The following is a 19,921-nucleotide window of genomic DNA, read 5'->3' as shown; positions in this document are numbered from 1 at the left end:
GAATAGAGATAGAATAGGGTAGGTTATTAAATAATTGTTCTTTGTTAGTTTCCGTTATGTATCCGAGTCAAAGGATTGTCTGTGAATAAAACAAGACAGCCAGAGAGAAGGTGCCAAGGAGGAAATGCAGAGGTCGCGAGCCAGTCTCTTCTTCTTTATTATTTTTTCCCATCCGCTTTCTCCTGTGGAGTTTTTTTTAGAGATTAGATTAAAAAGTTTGGTCTCTGCAGGATCCTGGAGGGGGAGTTGGGAAGTGGCGTCATTGTTCCTGTGCAAGTATTCGGTAAGAGTTTCTGGGCTTACTGTTCCTGACAGTACCAGTGTTCTATACCTGTTGTTGTGAGTATTTTTGACTTACATAAGGAATTACTACTTTCTAATTATGTTAAAAGGTGAGTACTGGATAGGTCTTTAAGAGTTTACTTGTGTGAAAACAGATGAAGTATTCAAAAAGTAGTGTGATAATGATATCTAAATGTAGAAAGATACACAGTGTTATTCTGGACAATCAATAGAATCTCTTGCATTTTACTAAAACAGATTTAGTATTTTGGAATGGGTAAGGTGAATAGACATATTCCACATTTTTTAGTACTGTATTTTACTATAACAGCCTGAGTCTTTTCCTATAGTCATAAGGAGTGACTGGTTTAAAATGTTAAGAAAACCTTAGAACAGGATATCCTTATAAGTAATTATATTTATATAACTTTATAAAGGAGTAAAACTCTATTAATGAAATGTTATTAGACTATGGCATTTATATAATATTTTTTGCAGGCAAAAATTAGGCGAAAACGCTAGTTTTGTACTATATATATATATATTGATGTGTATGAAATACCTGATGAACTTATTTTAGAAGGTCTGTTAAATTATGAGATGTTAGAAGAATACATTTATTGTTTAAAAATAATAAAGGTTTGAGCACTATCTACTATTGCATTCATTGTATAAAAGTGAAGAACTTATAGATTCAGTTATACATTCTTTACATTTTTGTATTGATTTGAAATATGCAAAGTGGGTCTGAGGGTATGGATTGCTTAAAATCCCTATGGAGTATACATGCAGTCTTCGATGGACCTGCAAACGTGTGTTTTATACCTTCAATTCCCCAGTCTGTATCCTTAGACTTTCACCAAACACTCTGACACTGCTGTTTTAGTATTGTAGTGAGCCAGTCAGCAGTATGTTATTTTCCATTGTACTGTGGTAAAACTGAAGCTGTTATAAATTTTGTGAGGAACTTTCTTTGCAGAACTGTAATGATCCACTCACTATCTAGATGCTCATGGATTAAAACAGGCTTTAGCCCATAGACTGTTTCAAACCTCTATAGACTGTGCATGCACTGTTCTGTGCACCAGCAAACTTATCTTTTGTACCTTCAATTCCTCAATGTGTATACTTACACTTCCAGCAAACACTATCATACTACTGTTTCAGTATTGTAGTGAACCATATAGTAGTATGTGTTTATCTATACATTGTTGTAAAAGTAAAGCTGCTATGCATTCAACCACACACTCTGCTTGTTGAATTGTAATAATTCAGTCAGTACCTAAGTACTGTTGGTGCAAAGTGGGCCTTAGGGCATGGACTACTTGAATCTTGTATAGACTATGCATGCACTGTTGTGTACACCTGCAAATGTATATTTTATTTGTTCAAATCCCCAGTCTTTATCCTTACACTTGCACGAAACACTCTGTCATTCTTGTTATAGTTTTGTAGTGACTCATTAATCAGTGTGTAGTAATGCATTCACTACATTCAAATAGTAATCATCAGATGTACAATAAGTGGTACATCCCCAGAGATATGCCAGTTATTGTGCACTGTGACATCACCACTATGGATGCACTGTATTTACAATGTGGTGTATTATGGGGCAAAAATGGTACAGATATGTGATGTATTTGTGTTGTGAAGGTGGCACATTGCTTGACTTGCGCTGGAAACATAATGCAGCTCCAGCAATTCTCTTAGGGCCCTATACTTACAATGCTGTGTCAATCCTTACACCTGTTTCAAGCAGATGCAGGGTTTTGATGCAGCATAAGCATAAAAGTGACTGAATGAAATCTTATAGATTTCAATTAGGCACTTTTAGGAGGCTTTCCTGCAACACAACACCTCCAGCCCCCCCCCCCCCTGTGCAGGAAAACCTCCTTCGGGTGCAGGGTTTTAGAAGTGATGCACTTTTCATATGCATGTCATTGTGAATACCACACACTATGGCACATCTTTTGCACCACTGCTGCATCACGAAAGTGACGCAACAAATGTGTAAAAGAGGCACAAGGGTGTTGTAAATCTATTCCTAACACATACAAATTCACCCAGATTGTTTCACTAGCAGTGTAATTTGAAGCATAGACTTGTAACATATTTATATGGATATGTTACATTCAAGTGCTTCGGAAATACTACACTATACTATAAATATCTTATAGATTTATGCTGTAGCACTTCCTTATAGGTGTGCAGTTTCACATTCACCATACAGTAGTAATGTATTAATTCATTCATTTACGAACTACATATTCATTCTGACAAACGTTTACAGACTAACATTGAAATATAAATGGGGGTGGGGTCGCAAACTACTCACAAACCGGGGGTGTCGCCCCTAAGTACACTGGTCAATGTAGTAACGTGTTCGCGATGCATCATCTTTCGATCTTCTGCTATATCTTCGCTGTCTTCGCCATCCCTGGACACGTGTTTCGGGGTATCACACCTCGTCAGCAGGGATAGGCCGTGTTCTGGGGTTGCCGATGGCTGCCACAATCTGCCAGGTATAGTACCACTCAGGCGCGTAGGTGCGTGATCCCAGGCTCGTCAGCCCGCTGCTCAAGGGAGCTTTAAAGTTACAAATGGGGGTGGGGTTGCACAATACTCACACACCGGCGGTGTCGCCCCTAAGGACTCTGGTCAATGTAGTAACGTGTTCGCGATGCATCATCTTTCGATCTTTTGCTATCTTTGCTGTCTTCGCCATCCCTGGACACGTGTTTTCGGGTATCACCCCTCGTCAGCAGGGATAGGCCGTGTTCTGGGGTTGCCAATGGCTGCCAATATCTGCCAGGTATAGTACCACTCAGGCACGTAGGTGAAGGATCCCAGGCTCGTCAGCCCGCTGCTCAAGGGAGCTTTAAAGTAACAAATGGGGGTGGGGTCGCACACTACTCACACACCGGCGGTGTCGCCCCAAAGGACTCTGGTCAATGTAGTAATGTGTTCGCGATGCATCATCTTTCGATCTTCTGCTATCTTCGCTGTCTTCGCCTTCCCTGGACACGTGTTTCGGGGTATCACCCCTCGTCAGCAGGGATAGGCCGTGTTCTGGGGTTGCCGATGGCTGCCAATATCTGCCAGGTATAGTACCACTCAGGCGCGTAGGTGTGTGATCCCAGGCTCGTCAGCCCGCTGCTCAAGGGAGCTTTAAAGTTACAAATAGGGGTGGGGTCGCACGCTACTCACACACCGGCGGTGTCGCCCCAAAGGACTCTGGTCAATGTAGTAACGTGTTCGCGATGCATCATCTTTCGATCTTCTGCTATCTTCGCTGTCTTCACCATCCCTGGACACGTGTTTAGGGGTATCACCCCTCGTCAGCAGGGATAGGCCGTGTTCTGGGGTTGCCGATGGCTGCCAATATCTGCCAGGTATAGTACCAATCAGGCGCGTAGGTACGTGAGCCCAGGCTCGTCAGCCCGCTGCTCAAGGGAGCTTTAAAGTTACAAATGGGGGTGGGGTCGCATGCTACTCACACACCGGCGGTGTCGCCCCTGAGGACTCTGGTCAATGTAGTAACGTATTTGCGATGCATCATCTTTCGATCTTTTGCTATCTTCGCTGTCTTCGCCTTCCCTGGACACGTGTTTCGGGGTATCACCCCTCGTCAGCAGGGATAGGCCGTGTTCTGGGGTTGCCGATGGCTGCCAAAATCTGCCAGGTATAGTACCACTCAGGCGCGTAGGTGCGTGATCCCAGGCTTGTCAGCCCGCTGCTCAAGGGAGCTTTAAAGTTACAAATGGGGGTGGGGTTGCCCACTACTCACACACCTGCGGTGTCGCCCAAAAGGACTCCGGTCAATGTAGTAATGTGTTCGCGATGCATCATCTTTCGATCTTCTGCTATCTTTGCTGTCTTAGCCATCCCTGGACACGTGTTTTGGAGTATCACCCCTCGTCAGCAGGGATAGGCTGTGTTCTGGGGTTACCGATGGCTGCCAATATCTGCCAGGTATAGTACCACTCAGGCGCGTAGGTGCGTGATCCCAGGCTCGTCAGCCCGCTGCTCAAGGGAGCTTTAAAGTTACAAACGGGGGTGGGGTCGCACACTACTCACACACCGGCGGTGTCACCCCTGCGGACTCTGGTCAATGTAGTAACGTGTTTGCGATGCATCATCTTTCGATCTTCTGCTATCTTCGCTGTCTTCACCATCCCTGGACACGTGTTTCGGGGTATCACCCCTCGTCAGCAGGGATAGGCCGTGTTCTGGGGTTGCCGATGGCTGCCAATATCTGCCAGGTATAGTACCACTCAGGCGCGTAGGTGCGCGATCCCAGGCTCATCAGCCCGCTGCTCAAGGGAGCTTTACAGATACAAATAGGGGTGGGGTCGAACACTACTCACATACCGGCGGTGTCACCCCTACGGACTCTGGTCAATGTAGTAACGTGTTCGCGATGCATCATCTTTGGATCTTCTGCTATCTTCGCTGTCTTCGCCATCCCTGGACACGTGTTTTGGGGTATCACCCCTCGTCAGCAGGGATAGGTTGTGTTCTGGGGTTGCCGATGGCTGCCAATATCTGCCAGGTATAGTACCACTCAGGCGCGTAGGTGCGTGATCCCAGGCTCATCAGCCTGCTGCTCAAGGGAGCTTTAAAGTTACAGATGGGGGTGGGGTCGCACACTACTCACACACCGGCAGTGTCGCCCCTAAGTACTCTGGTCAATGTAGTAACGTGTTCGCGATGCATCATCTGTCGATCTTCTGCTATCTTTGCTGTCTTCGCCATCCCTGGACACGTGTTTTGGGGTATCACCCCTCGTCAGCAGGGATAGGCCGTGTTCTGGGGTTGCCGATGGCTGCCAATATCTGCCAGGTATAGTACCACTCAGGCGCGTAGGGGCGTGATCCCCGGCTCGTCAGCCCGCTGCTCAAGGGAGCTTTAAAGTTACAAATGGGGGTGGGGTCGCACACTACTCACGCACCGGCGGTGTCGCCCCTAAGGACTCTGGTCAATGTAGTAACGTGTTCGCGATGCATCATCTTTCCATCTTCTGCTATCTTCGCTGTCTTCGCCATCCGTGGACACGTGTTTTGGGGTATCACCCCTCGTCAGCAGGGATAGGCCGTGTTCTGGGGTTGCCGATGGCTGCCAATATCTGCAAGGTATAGTACCACTCAGGCGCGTAGGTGCGTGATCCCAGGCTCGTCAGCCCGCTGCTCAAGGGAGCTTTAAAGTTACGAATGGGGGTGGGGTCGCACACTACTCACACACCGGCGGTGTTGCCCTTAAGGACTCTGGTCAATGTAGTAATGTGTTCGCGATGCATCATCTTTCGATCTTCTGCTATCTTCGCTGTCTTCGCCATCCCTGGACACGTGTTAGACATTTACGTCATCTCCGGAAACGTTGCATTGGCACAAACTCACGGCCATTTTTTATTAATACATTTTGGTTGTTTGCTTTATCCATTAGGAGTTGATGTTTTTGGTTGTGAACTGTAGAGAAAATATTGTCTATCTCTGTTCATGACTTTTGCTTGAATGTGTTTTTCTGTATTTATCTCCCCAACTTTGTGCTAGTAAATATACATTTTCTGAATATAATTCTTTTCTCTGTGTGCTCTCTTTTTACCTTCCGTTAATTTATTTTGAATATGTACTAAGGCTGATATCCTGTGGATACATTTGAGTGTGTTACATTTGTACAACTCACAAATTAGACCGACTATTCTTTTAAATAAGTCCCTTGTAGCATACCTTGACCTTAACCATATAGTTCCCTTAATATGTACATTAAATACATAAATATATGTTTTTGAACAATTAGAAACTTTCGCGCCGTTTACGTACGGGACACCGTACACAACGTCACATGGAAGTGTAGATGCGGATCGTAACGTCAAAGCGCTATGCGCAGAGTATAAATTACTGTACAGTATAGTGCAAATATTGTACGCGTATGGCAAAATTATCCCTCAAAAAAAAGAAACCAATGAAAAAGGAATTATATATAATTTATTTTTAATATTTTGAAAGAATAATTTAATTAAGAGACAAAAAAGTTGACTTTAGTTTTATTATTTTAGATTAAGAATATGAAATATAACTTTAAAAAAATAAACATAAATATACTAAAAATGTAGGAAATTAGTATAAAAAGAAAGAAATATAATAATTAATACATTTAAAAACTTATCATTTACAAAACCTTCGAAATTCACTGAAAAAAACAGGTTACACACACGTTATAGTTAGGAATTAGCATTTGAAACGCGTTGGCGTGCAGACTGGGCTCTGTTTAAATAAATCTTGAAAAAATCCAAGTTCCTGAGTGCGGCGTTTTCTTGATGAAAAATTGATGTTCCTGGCCCTTGGCTGAGCCGAACACCCTGCAGCCGGTACTGCGCTGCTCTGGTGAATGCAGCCACATTGTTGAAGAAAAAAAAAAATATATATATATATATATATATATATATTCACTGAAAAAACCATAGGTTATAGACCATGTATAGTTAGGAATTAGCATTTACAAAACCTTGAAAATTCACTGAAAAAACCATAGGTTATAGACCATATATAGTTAGGGATTAGCATTTACAAAACCTTAATTTACTCGCACAAAACCATTGAAAATTCGCATATATAGTTAGTTACACTAACTATATATCGCGCACCCGCAATCCACTGCTGATGATGTCACTTATTACATCATTCATGACATGGTCAGTGACATCACTGATGACATCACTGATGACATCTCAAATGACATCACTGATGACATCTCAAATGATATCACTGATGACTTCTCATTTGACATTACTGATCACATCACTGATGATATCATTTATGTGATAATGCAATGAACATCTTCAGACTCTAATATAACCTTAGATACAATCAGTATAAACAGACACTTACAGACTGTCACTTATCCATGGAGTTACTCAAACACCTAGTCAGTCATGCAAAGAATCAATCACACCTCTATTTCCTCAACTATACAGTTATACACACCTTACGTATTCAAACATATACTAACACATATTTACTCTCTTATACAATCCCTGATACAAGTTCACAATGATCCATACAGCCACTCACACATTCACTGGCTCTTATGCACAGTTATTTATATATGTCAACTCTCACATGTACTGTGTTTTACATATGTACTTACTTTGACATGTAGCACTGAGATATCCATTCACTCACCAATACACTCATGCACACAGTCAACCGCCCATACAGCTGTTTCCACATGCACTTTTGAACCCATACATCTAGTGAATCAACTGCTCACACATCTATGCACAGAGTCATCCACCTCCCAGCCACCCACACACACACTCAGTCTCCCATACAAATACTTGGGCAACCAATCAATAACCCATATAGTTACTCATATAGCTACTGATCAACACATGCAGCAGTTTACAGAACAACAGACATAATGATGCACAAATTAAGACAGTTTAGTCACTAACCCATGCACTCAGTGAGACACATTTAATCACTCACTCATACAGTCAGTCATGCACCTACTAAATCCTTCATCCAGACACTTATACATCCACTCATTCTTCAATATGTAAGACATATTTTAACTTTACAGAAACATACAGTCACTGGGTGTTGTCATCAGTGATGTCACTGACCATGTCATGAATGATGTAATATGTGACATCAACAGCAGTGGATTGCGGGTGCACGATATATAGTTAGTGCAACTAACTATATATGCGAATTTCTTTTTTTTAAATTTTTTTATTTTTATTTTTATAACCAGGAAAACAGAAAACAAGAGCAATTTTACGGCAGAAACAAAAAATGAAAAAACAGACCATAACGAAGAGGAATAAAATGTTATCTATACAGCAGGTACTACGTCATTGGGCCAATACTCAAACAAAAGAGGAAACAGTATGTTAAACAAGGTCAACATAAGTACAGCAATAAATATTTCAGACAAGTAGTATATAAACATTAATAAACATTAATTTTTGACTCAGCCAATACCGCTAGGTATAATGCCTGCCTTCCATCTAGTTATTGGACGCCAAAGTGCCTCCCCACGAGCCCTTGTTTTGGCTCCTCTTGTTTCAAAAATAGCTGTTTCAAACCTATAAACTGCTAGGAAGCGCGCTAGCCACATCTGAAAGCTAGGAGGATCTCTTTCTTTCCAGCGGGTTGATAAGATAAGTCTTAGTACTGCCGTACCTATAAAAATTAATCTTTTTTCAGATTTATTTATATTTAGAGAATAATCATGTCCTAGTAAAAATAGAGTTTCTGATTCGGGTATTTTGTGATTGAATACCTCTTCCCAAAAAGCAGCAATCATATTTTTGATTACCATCAAATCAGGACAATTATAAAACATATGGGTTAGCAAAGCAGGTCCTTGATTACATCTAGGACATAAGTCATTCTCCCGCTTCCCCCATGAAAACAATTTGGCAGGGGTAAAATACAGGTCAAATACAGTTTTATAGAGTTGTGCTTTGAGATTGCTGGCCATAAATAACTTCTGGCTCATCTCCAAGACTCTATCAATGTCGACATTAGGGTTGTTTAATTTTGAGTTCCATTTATTTTCAATTTTGTCAAGATCATCCTGTTTTAGAGTCAAAAGAATGTTTTATAGGGTTCCAATCCTAGTGTTTGTTCTGGGAATTACATCTAAAATTTCAACTCTAGAAAGGGAGATTAAGGACTCTTTGGCCTTTAATTTAGCGAATATCTGGGCGAAACTCAAAAAGTCTCCATTAGTTAACTTAAATTTAACTTTTAAATCAAAAAAGGTGGAGTCAAAATTATTTACTAAAAAGTCACCGATTGTTCTTATTCCAATCTTTTCCCATTTCTTTAGGACCACATTGAGTTCCTTACCTCCAATCGCATTTGAGCGCCAAAGAGGCGTATATCGATTAATCCTGGCAATATGCAAATATTTAGTCACTTTCTTCCAAACCCTCCATGCGCTATTTATAACTTCACCCTTGAAAGCCTTATAATTTCTTGCCTCAGTTTTCCGTAGAAGTAAACCCTTAGCCTCCTGACCTATAAGCAGTTCATAAATTGAGGGGATATTTTCAACTCCTTCTGGATTATAGCCATTAATCATAGGTGTGAGTTGTTTTAAAAATGCTGCCAAATAATACAAAGGAATATCGGGAATTGCCAGGCCACCTCTATCCAGGGGCAATGATAGTAACGCCAAGGATCTCCGAATCTTACCATTCTGCCACATAAATTTAGAAATAAGTGAATTAATCACCTCTAGCGTTTCCTGATTGATAGCTAAAGGAATAGCCCGAAAGAGATACAAGCATCTGGGGAGTGTATTTATTTTAACATAGTTGGCTCTGCCTATAATTGACAGATGTAGACTATTGACTCTTTCAAAATCATTCTTAATCTTGACCAGTAATGGATCGAAATTAGCTTTAGATAGTGATTTAGTATCTGCACACATAACAACTCCCAAATACGTAGCCTTTCTGGCTCTCTCTACGTTGATCCGTGCAGATACTATTATCCGTACACAAGATAATCGTTTTTCCTTTATTAAGTGAATTGCCCGAACAGCGTCCAAATTCAGTAGTGAGCTTTTCTATTTCACGTATAGCCTCAATCGGGTCTGTTGTAATAACCGCGATGTCATCGGCATACGCCAATACTTTAGTTTCGAATTGACAGCTAATGACCGGTTTAATAATATTGTTTTCTAATAGATTCAAAATGAGAGGGTTAATGTATAAAGCAAAAAGCAGGGGTGAACAAGGACAACCCTGCCTAGTACCCCTTGCAATATTAATATTTTCAGAAAGTAGTCCTGCCGCTAGTATTTTTGCTTTGGGCTGAAGGTACATTGACTTAATAGATTTAATAAATTTGGGGCCGAAATTATTTCGTTTCAACGTTTCCCAAAGGAAATTCCATGAGACGCGGTCAAATGCTTTCTCAGCGTCAAGTAGGATCATTGACATCTGTCCCCCCGTGGCAGCCATGGCGTCGAATAGGGCAATAGCTCGACGAGTGTGTTCTGTAGTTCCTTTACCCGGGATGAAGCCATGTTGCCACGGGGAGACAAGCCGTTCAATGACCCCACTGAGTCTGAGCGCCATAACTTTTGCATATAATTTGGAGTCCGAATTAATCAGGGATATGGGACGATATGAGGTTAATTGTTCGGGGGGCTTTCCCTTTTTCGGAAAAACGATTATTTTAGCTTCATCCCAAGATGTTGGTGGGGCACCATTATATTGAATACCAAGAAATAAATCATGTAAAATAGGGCACAGCTGTTGACTAAGCATCTTATATAAATCAATTGGAATATTATCAGGACCAGCTGCCTTGCCCGAAGATAATAAAGATAGTGCTACCTCCACCTCTGCCAATGAAATTTCTTTTTCAAGATCTTCCTTACTGGAATCATCTAACAACTTCGTTGCCTCCGTATTAATAAGAAGATTATCCAGATAGTCTATTATATCCCTTTCGGTAGCCGGAGTATCTTCTGTATATAAATTCTGATAATATCTTTGAAATTGATAGTTGATATCTGTCGCATGGGTAAAGGTCTGCCCATTTTCAACTATTGAGGGGATATTATTCCTTGTATTTCTCTGGCGTGTAGAAAGAGCCAAGTGTCTACCCACTCTTTCTCCACTTTCATAAATTAACTGTCTGTGTGTTTGATACGTTTGGGCCGCTTTCTGGCTGAGGCTGGTGTTTAATTCTGATTTTAATATTGCTATCTGGGTCAACAGATTCCCTGCGTCTTGTTTTTGTAATATTTTAACAGTGTGTTCCTCCTCGGCTTTAGCTAAGGCAGCAATTTTCAGTTCAAAATTCACTTACAGGGTTTTTCGAGCTTTATTTTGATAGCTAATAGTCTCACCCCTTAATGCAGCTTTGTAGGAATCCCATACAATGTTTCTTGGTGCACTGTAACGATTCATATTAAAAAATTCATTAGTCCAAGTTTTAATGTAATTAATATATTCATTATTAGCTAGCAGCTTCCTATCAAAAGTCCAAGAATGCGTTTGGGTGGGATTATTAACGTACATGGTTAGTAATACTAATGGATTATGATCCGAGATTATCTTAGGTGGTTTGGTTATATTAGAGTGATTTGCTAATTCTCTAGAAGTAAAGATATAATCTATCCGAACATGTTTTTGGTGTGGATGGGAAAAGTATGTATATCCAGGGTCATTTGGTTTATTAAAAGGCCATATATCAATCAATCCCATACTGGTTATTAAGCTCTTAACCGCTCGAAATATTCTCGGTTTCCGACCATATATTTCAATTCCGGTGCTTGAGTTATAAATGCCGGGGGTAGTGAAATATTTAAATATTTAAATCACCACAGAAAATTAACGGACCCTGCATGTAGCTAGTTCTGTTTCTAAGAAATCGAATACTGCAGGATCATCATGGTTAGATCCGTAAACGGAACAAATGGTAATTCCATTAGCAAGTTTAACAATTGCCCACCTTCCATGTGTATCCGATAAGCAGCGAATTCCCTGGCCAAAGCAAGATTCCGCAAAAATTGCTACTCCCCTTATATTTGAGGATTAGGAAGTTGTTATCAACAGATTATACCCTTTAAGGCTTAATAAGGCTCTGTTGTTCCATGGGATGCGTGTCTCTTGAATACACAAAATATCTACGGGATTTAATTTAATTAACTCGGCCAGTCTCTTACGTTTATCTCTGGATAAGAGCCCCCCTACATTCCATGATTGCACAGTAAATTTACCCATTATCAAAATGAAAAGATTGAAAGATGTTCTTGTACTTATTCATATTGTGTTCTTTGCCCTGTAATATCACCTCTCTCTTTAATACAAAAATTAGCAATGCACCTGTCCCTGATCCTGGTTCATTTTTTATTTTTTTGCCCCCTTCCCCCACTCCCCCTTTGCCCTTCCCCTCCCCACGTCCCCTACAATCCCTCCCCTGGTCCCCCCCAACTGCCCCCCTCCCCTTTCCCCTTTTCGTAGGCATTCAGACTCCACTTGGAGTCTGTGTGATGGAGCGCTGCACTTCTGCTGAGCTACCGCTTCCTAAATTAGAAAATAAACATGAAAAGAAAATTTCCCTGATGTAGAAATACAAAAACAGAGAAAAAAAAAAACACTAAGTACTGAATACTGAACACAAGCCATTATGTACCATGACCTAACTCAGATAAGTCAGATAAATCCTAAATAAAGCTTCTCAATCCCATCAACTCGTTATTAATTACAATAGAAGATTCCTTCATACGAATAAGATATTCTTAAATAAGCGATTAGGATTGTTCTCCAAATTTGACTACAGATTGTCTAGGGTCCATCTACGATATTTCATCAAGAAAAGCTTTTGACTTAATTTCTGATTGAAAAAACCTTGTCGAGCCACCATGAATGATTTTAAGTTTAGCAGGATTGTTCAGGTAAGCCAGGGCTCCCTTTTCTTGGAAAGGTTTAATTAGGAGGCGCAGCCGACAGCGTCTTTCCACCGTTGCATAACAATAGTCAGGCCTTGAAAAAAAAGAGACATCATTGAAAGAGAGTTTATGATCGGGTCTCGCTTTCTCGGCCACCACTTGTCGGAGCAAAAAGTTCCCAAAATATACTAATATGGCTCGTGGGTACAGCCCTGGCTTGGGTGGTGGATTGAATGGAACTCGATGGGCCCTCTGTATTTCTGATTCCCAATTCCAATTTTGTACTTCGGGCATGGAAGCGCTAAGGAGTTTAACAATGAAGGCTCGCATATTCTCCCCCTCCAATTTCTCAGGCACTCCTAGGATGCATAGATTGTTGCGACGCTGCCTATTTTCAAAATCCTCCAGCTTCCATTTTATATCCATTAGCTCTGCCTCCTGTAACTTTATTTTCTCTGAATTCTCGGTGGACTCTTTTTCTGCTATCATAACCCTTGTTTCGACTTCAGTAACTCTCTCGCCAATATTGCTGCATGCTTTAGAGAGTTTCTTGACGACCCCCTGCATTTTACGAAGGGCTGCCTGGGATCTTTTACTATCTAGCGCTGTCTCTTCCCTATGAGCGGCGATTGCTAGTAGTATAGTCTCAACCGCAATAGGAGGAATCTCAGAGAAAGCAGGATTGGCACCAAAATTACTATCAGAGCATTCTTTAGCTAAGGTATTTTGCATAGTTCTAGTGCCTGTTTTGGATTTAACTGTATTAATGTTCCTTCTTTCACCCCCGTAGCTGTCTTCTGAGGAGTAGGGGTGAGATTCCAGTTCATCATCTTCCTCTTCCGTAGAAACAAAGCTCTCTGACCATTCCCCTACTACATCAGCCCCGACCTCCCCGACCTCTCCAGTTTCATCCGAGAATGAGTAGAACTCACTAGGATCCTTCTCAGTCTCCGAAATCTGAGGTGCATCTGAGTGGGTTGTCGGATCAACAATATCAGGTAATACAGAGTGTAGAGATCCAGGTATTAATTTTTCGGGGGCATTTAACAGACGAGTCGGTGTTGTTAATAAAGTCTGACTTATGGCTGTCTCCCCAGAACCGCTAGGCAGCTCACTCTGCACTCCTAAAATGTTTCCACCTGGGCCGGTGAAGGACATAGAGCGTCCCTCCTCTATCTGCTTACTGTTAGTTTCTAGCCCATCTACAATTTCGCTAGTTTGTATGGGTTCAGTAGTTTTTGCTGATTTAGAAAGTAATCCATTTTCCAGAACGGTCAGGTTGTCTGATACATTCCCAATAGGTTGAAGAACGGGGGGAGCGCTTAGAGGTTCAGTAACTGCATTGTTAAGACCCAGAGGATCATCTGTCTGAATAAAAGGTAAAACAGGGGGGCCGCTGCATGACTACTACTACATTGATCATCAATATCACCCCTAGATCAATATCACCCCCAGATCATCCTGTCTGGGGGTGATAGATGTAGGTACTGTAGGTTGTGGTCTCCTGGATTTTGATCTTGCTGCTCTAGCAGGGGCACCATCAGATTCACCTCCATCCTGCAAGCCTTCTTGTTGCTGCCTCTCGATTTCCTTGCGTAGTGCTCTCGCTGCCTTTGCCACTCGAGTTCTGGTAGCAGCTGCTGAGGCACTTTTTGGGGGCGTCTTTGTTGTTTTCCGAATTCTCGACTTCTCTTTCCTTTGCTTTTCACTGGGTTGATCCTTGCACAAGCTGTCGGTAGTGAGCAGGAACACAGGGTCTCTCTGAGACGGCGGCTGCAGCGCTGCTTGACACGCCCTCTTCAGCTGAATCGTCTCAGGCAGAACTAACTATATATGCGAATTTCATTGGTTTTGTGCGAGTAAAATAAGGTTTTGTAAATGCTAATCCCTAACTATATATGGTCTATAACCTATGGTTTTTTCTGTGAATTTTCAAGGTTTTGTAAATGCTAATTCCTAACTATATATGGTCTATAACCTATGGTTTTTTCAGTGAATTTCAATGGTTTTTTAATAGAAAATATCAAAAGCTGTAAAATGTCAAGTACGTGGTAGGTAAAAACATTTTCGTATTTATGCACGCTGATGTGCTTTCAACGCTGCCCCCCCCCCCCTCCTCTTTTAGGAGTATTCTCTCTTTGCAGATAGTGAAGGGCAGGTAACACAGGCCTTTGCCCCCGTTGTAATCCGTCGTGCCTGCTTCCCTCTCCATTTGATTGATTGTTATACTAGCATTTATTTTTTTTGGAATTGGTTCTCTTTGGTTCATTCTCTATTTACAAACAAGCACAGAGTCGCAATACTCTGTTTAGTCTTTGCAGATAGTGAAAAATCGTTAAAAAAACAAAAGGAATCAAGCAAAATCAGTAGGCCACTAATGGGATCTCTTTTTGACCTCGCTAAAATAGAAACATTATGAACAACCCCTCATGAGAAATACGAAACTAGTGCGAGGAACTGAGCTCGACACCATGATGGCTGCAAGACAGCTCGGCTCCGCCGCCCACCCCACCAAAATAACGACAAACACTATGCAAATATTATAAATATATACAACACACCAGCAAAGTAACAGGCTAAAACGTTTTATTAAATAACTATTTACATGGCAGCCTGCTGCAACATCGATCCAAACAAGCCTTTGTATTTTGGGCTCAAAATAAACCATCAATAGTAAGATTTTCATAGGTGAGTGTAGGTTCATGGTTTTCCATCCACAGACTAAAAGCCTGGAGTGGGAGTGAAAGAACAATAACTGGGTAAGAAGGAAGGCAGAGGTTGTGGGAAGGACCCTGGATATGGTATGTTGCTTGGTCCCTGAGATGCTTCGATGTCACTGCCTTGCACAAATGGCATAAGTCCTGGATGTTGGGTGCCATAGTTAAGGGTTCCGAGCAACGCTTATAACACTGTCTGAAGCTTATTTGCACCTGCTGCAGCTTCACTATTCTCAAAGTAAATGGGGGCTGTTTGTGGACCTGACTGCATTGGAAAACAATGTGATGCGGTGCCTCCCTGAACCACTTGACGGAGGCCCCCGAGATAATTGCGCCTGCTCCACACCTTGTCCCACAATCCGTTTGACCTGAAGACACGTCCTGCGGTGCCCTGGTCCGACCATCACATATACCTGCGCCAGGAGACGGCATGGGGTGCAGTAGAAGGGAGAGGCGGCGTGAACGAGCCTCCCCTACCTCCCCAGGTGGAGGTTTCTCAGCTACACCCCAGCGCTTCACTCGACCAGCTGACTTGCGCCCGCTCTTGCGACACAGTGCCTCGCTCGGCCAGCTGAATTGCGCCTGCTCTTGCTATTACAACGTCTCACCCGCCATCCAACGGAATTGCACCCAATCTTGCGGTACAGTGACAGGCGGCTGCTAAGAGCTCACGAAATGGCGGTCGGCTCCACAGACTTGGGCCTGGCATGCAAAGATGGCTCTAGGCAACAGTGGAACTCGGACGCTTGACTGCTAGGGCATGGGCCCCATTCCCAAAAGAGTCCCCTCAGCCTTGAAGATTCTACAAGTCACCAGGACCCCCAACTCCCGTAGACTTCCGGTGAGGAGCGTCTGCCATGATTGCTCGTGGAATGGCCACGACGTAGCCACGAGATGGTGGTGCTCTCATGTTGACGCCAGCTTCAGTCTGAAACATCCAGAAACACTGTAGACTACCAATTCGATCAGTTCCAGTGGAGCCCCAACATGACCCGGTAGAGAAGAACTTGCCCTCCCCTCTTTGACTGATGGTTCTTGTTGCCTGTCCATTCTCTTGTCATTTAACAGAACTTTTTGGACTGCTGAAAGGGGTTGTGTTCCGACCGCTGGTTGGTGGAGACATTTTGACTATATTCTATACCTGCGTTGTCGAGAAACGTCATATGACCAGCAGCGTTAGCGTACCCGGAAGTGCTCCAGTGCGCGAGACACGGCTTCCCGGAAACGATCCAGAGCGCGGCGCTGTAATGGCCGGATTTTCTGCTTAGATGGGATCAGCCCCTAGGGGCCCCTCTAACCCAGCCAGAACGTAACCACATCCCTCCTCAGGACCATCTATCCAGGTACCTGGGTACCTACCTGAGGATGGGGAACTCGCAATATACAAGCTCATATCATCAGAAACACCACTAAATCTATAGGGATACTAAGAATACTCACTGATTACTAAGGACATCCATGCCCTACACCACACTCATACCTTATAGTCTCGCGACCACATGGGTCCAGACTAATCTACCCTGGGGCAGTTCTGATTATCTACCATTACACACCAGTATCCTCCCTGGTGTTCTCATTACACACATGGGTCTGCAGCCCCAGTGCTCTCATTTATATCTGGTCTACAATCCGGCAGACTTCCACGCTGGTATTCCCCCCCCCAGCGCTCTCACTTACACACGGCCCGCAATCCGGCAGACCTCCACACCGTCTCCTTCCGGTGCTCTCACTTAACACAAGCCACAATCCTGTGGGTATACACACTGACCACAATCAGTGCTCTCACTAACGCCACTTACCAATGACGACCACTTTCCTATGAATACCTTCAGCTCTCTGTCTCTCTATGTTGGGAAGTATCTCTCTCTATTCACTAAGGGTTTGCTACTACACTAATAGAAATTGGTATAAACTTTATCCCTTAGTTGCAGGTTTCCTATCTCCCTAATTACTCACTATCACTTACCTGATCAGGGGTAACATCTGTTCAGACAGTAATACCTGGCTAGGAAAACGAAGCTACCCCCACTGTATGGGGACAAAGGATATACACCACACTAGTTCACTAATTAAATGGGGTCATTTATTGTAACAATAATAAAATACACATACACAAAACTATGGGGTCTCTATAACTAGCAGTAACTTTAACACACCGCTGAAAGAAAAGGATTAGACATACAATTTATCTGCGGGGTAACAGGAACTTTTAACACACCGCTGAAAGGGAAAGATTAGACATACAATAGCCTAAGGAATAAGAACAAGATTAAGGTGTAATTGTAAAGGGGACTAGTTCAAACTACCTCACCTATTAGAAGGAAGATTTCTCTCTCGGACTCTGGTGGGATCCGGGCTCTCTCTGTCTCTCCCTCCGTCACCACATCACCATGCCTCTGGTTCAATTGCTCCAGCTGACAGCCTTCTTTGATGCTCTCTGCACTGCTCTCTCTCTCCTCATCTTCAGCAATCGTCTGCCTTCTTTCTCCATTCCAGAACTGCACTCTATTCTGCAGCTCCAGCAGACATCCTGCTCTCTCTCTCCAAGCTGAACTGAGCTCCAAGCTGAACTGAGCTCCAAGCTGAACTGCACACAAGCTGGAATGAACACTCCTCCTTTCCTACAGCTCGCTAATATGGAAGCTTGTCCTTTCATGGAAAGTTACGGCCAGTAACCTGCCGCCCACCAAATTCTTGTACCTCCCCGTACCAAGGACACGTTCCCAGCAGGCCAGCCTGAAGTTGTGTCTTCGGAGTGGAGAAAAATACATTCCTTCGATAAGGGCCAGCCTGAGCCGGTTCTCTCCAAGCGAACAACAGCTTTAACTATAAACTTTACCTTTACTCTAAAAGCCTCTCAGCTCCATCAAGATGGAGTCCCTCTAGTTCTAGGCCTGTGAAAGGGATGAAATACCCCTTAGCTCTGTCAGAATACCTACATAAACCATACCAATGTGTCAAGTATGTCAAAGCCAATAGGCAATAGACAGGTTAGAGTCAAGAATAAGGGATCTATCATCATATTAAGCAGCTATCCTCTTCTAGGTCTGGAAGAAAGGGCTTAAAAGGGCCAACACAAGCTAAGAATACCTATCCTAGATGTGAGCAAGATTAAAGTCTATATCACTGCTAAATAGAGCCAAAAACCCTGCCATTACAGGCGCGCAGCGCGTAACGTAAGCATAACAGGTCATGTGACTTGTTAATAAAACTTTTCATTGGTTCATTTTACTTTTGTTATTCTAATGATGAAAGACTTGGTCATATGACCTAAAAATAACGCTTTTCATTGCTTTCGAACATTTTATTTTCCTAAATGATGAAAGCCCCACCTTTTTTTTTCTCGCTCTGACTTGTAAAGCAAAGGACCCAGATGCATTTACAGTTTATCACTAACAATGTTCCAGGCTAATGTATTTTCCCGGGAAATTTACAACTGTCCTGCAAGTAAAATATTCCTGTTTCGAGAAAAAGGGTGTTTCTTCGTCCCATGAGGGAGCCATTGAGCAAAAGAGGCTCGGCCTGCGGTCTTAGTCGCTGATAGGCATGAATATCGGATTCTTATCGATCACTTTATGTTGCAGGAGTGGAAAACACAACAGCCCTTGACCATTTATCTTTACTGCGTTCCTGCGTATTATACCTTTCAACCGTCATGTAATCGGGCTGCTTTATTTCACTTGCCTTTTACTCATTCGAAATCAGTGGCTATTATTCAAAACTATACCAAAAAAGGTACTACTACCATGTTTTGTTTTAAAAACCTTTAATGTGAAAATGTCAGTATACAAATACGGGCCTATAACCACGTGGGCCGGCCACGGAGCAAACTGGAATCGTATATGATGAGGGGACATTTACACTGTAGAAGAACGTAACGAGCGGGCCATTAGGTTGCAAGAACTAAGGTGTCTAACAGTTGCGGAATCGGGGAACGTACATTTTATAATTAAAGTACGACAGGGCCAGTTACATTAAAATTATCTAGATATACATTTGCGGGCAAGTACCATAAGTGACGTTAATTCGAACTTTCAATAGTACAGTAATCAATAACACATCAGAACTTAATATCAATAGGGATGTCCAAATGTTCAATCAATTCTCGTCCCCGCCCGCCATGTGCTTCAAAACTGCATACGTATCTCGTGATATCAAGGTTGGGCAACCAGTACACAACAAGGAGTTACGAGTCCCATTTATACCAGCGCCATTTTGTGCGAGGCCGGGCAGGTCCAGGATAGTCAAAATGTCTCCACCAACCAGCGGTCGGACCGAACACCTTTAGGCAGCCCAAAAAGGTTCTGTTAAATGACAACAGAAGAAATAGGCAACAAGAACAATCAGTCAAAAGAGGGGACGCTTTCGTGAATGGGGCCCATGCCCTAGCAGGCAAGCGTCCGAGTTCCAAGGTGTCCCAGGGCCACTTTAATGGACCAGGCCCAAATCCAAAGAGCTGGCCACCATTTTGAGAGTCCTGTTGCAGCCGGCTATCGCTGCAC

This window comes from Lissotriton vulgaris, chromosome 6 (genome assembly GCF_964263255.1).
Source record: "Lissotriton vulgaris chromosome 6, aLisVul1.2, whole genome shotgun sequence".
Lineage (NCBI taxonomy): Eukaryota > Metazoa > Chordata > Amphibia > Caudata > Salamandridae > Lissotriton > Lissotriton vulgaris.
The sequence above is the reverse complement of the archived record's forward strand: the minus strand, read 5'-3'. Positions refer to the sequence as shown.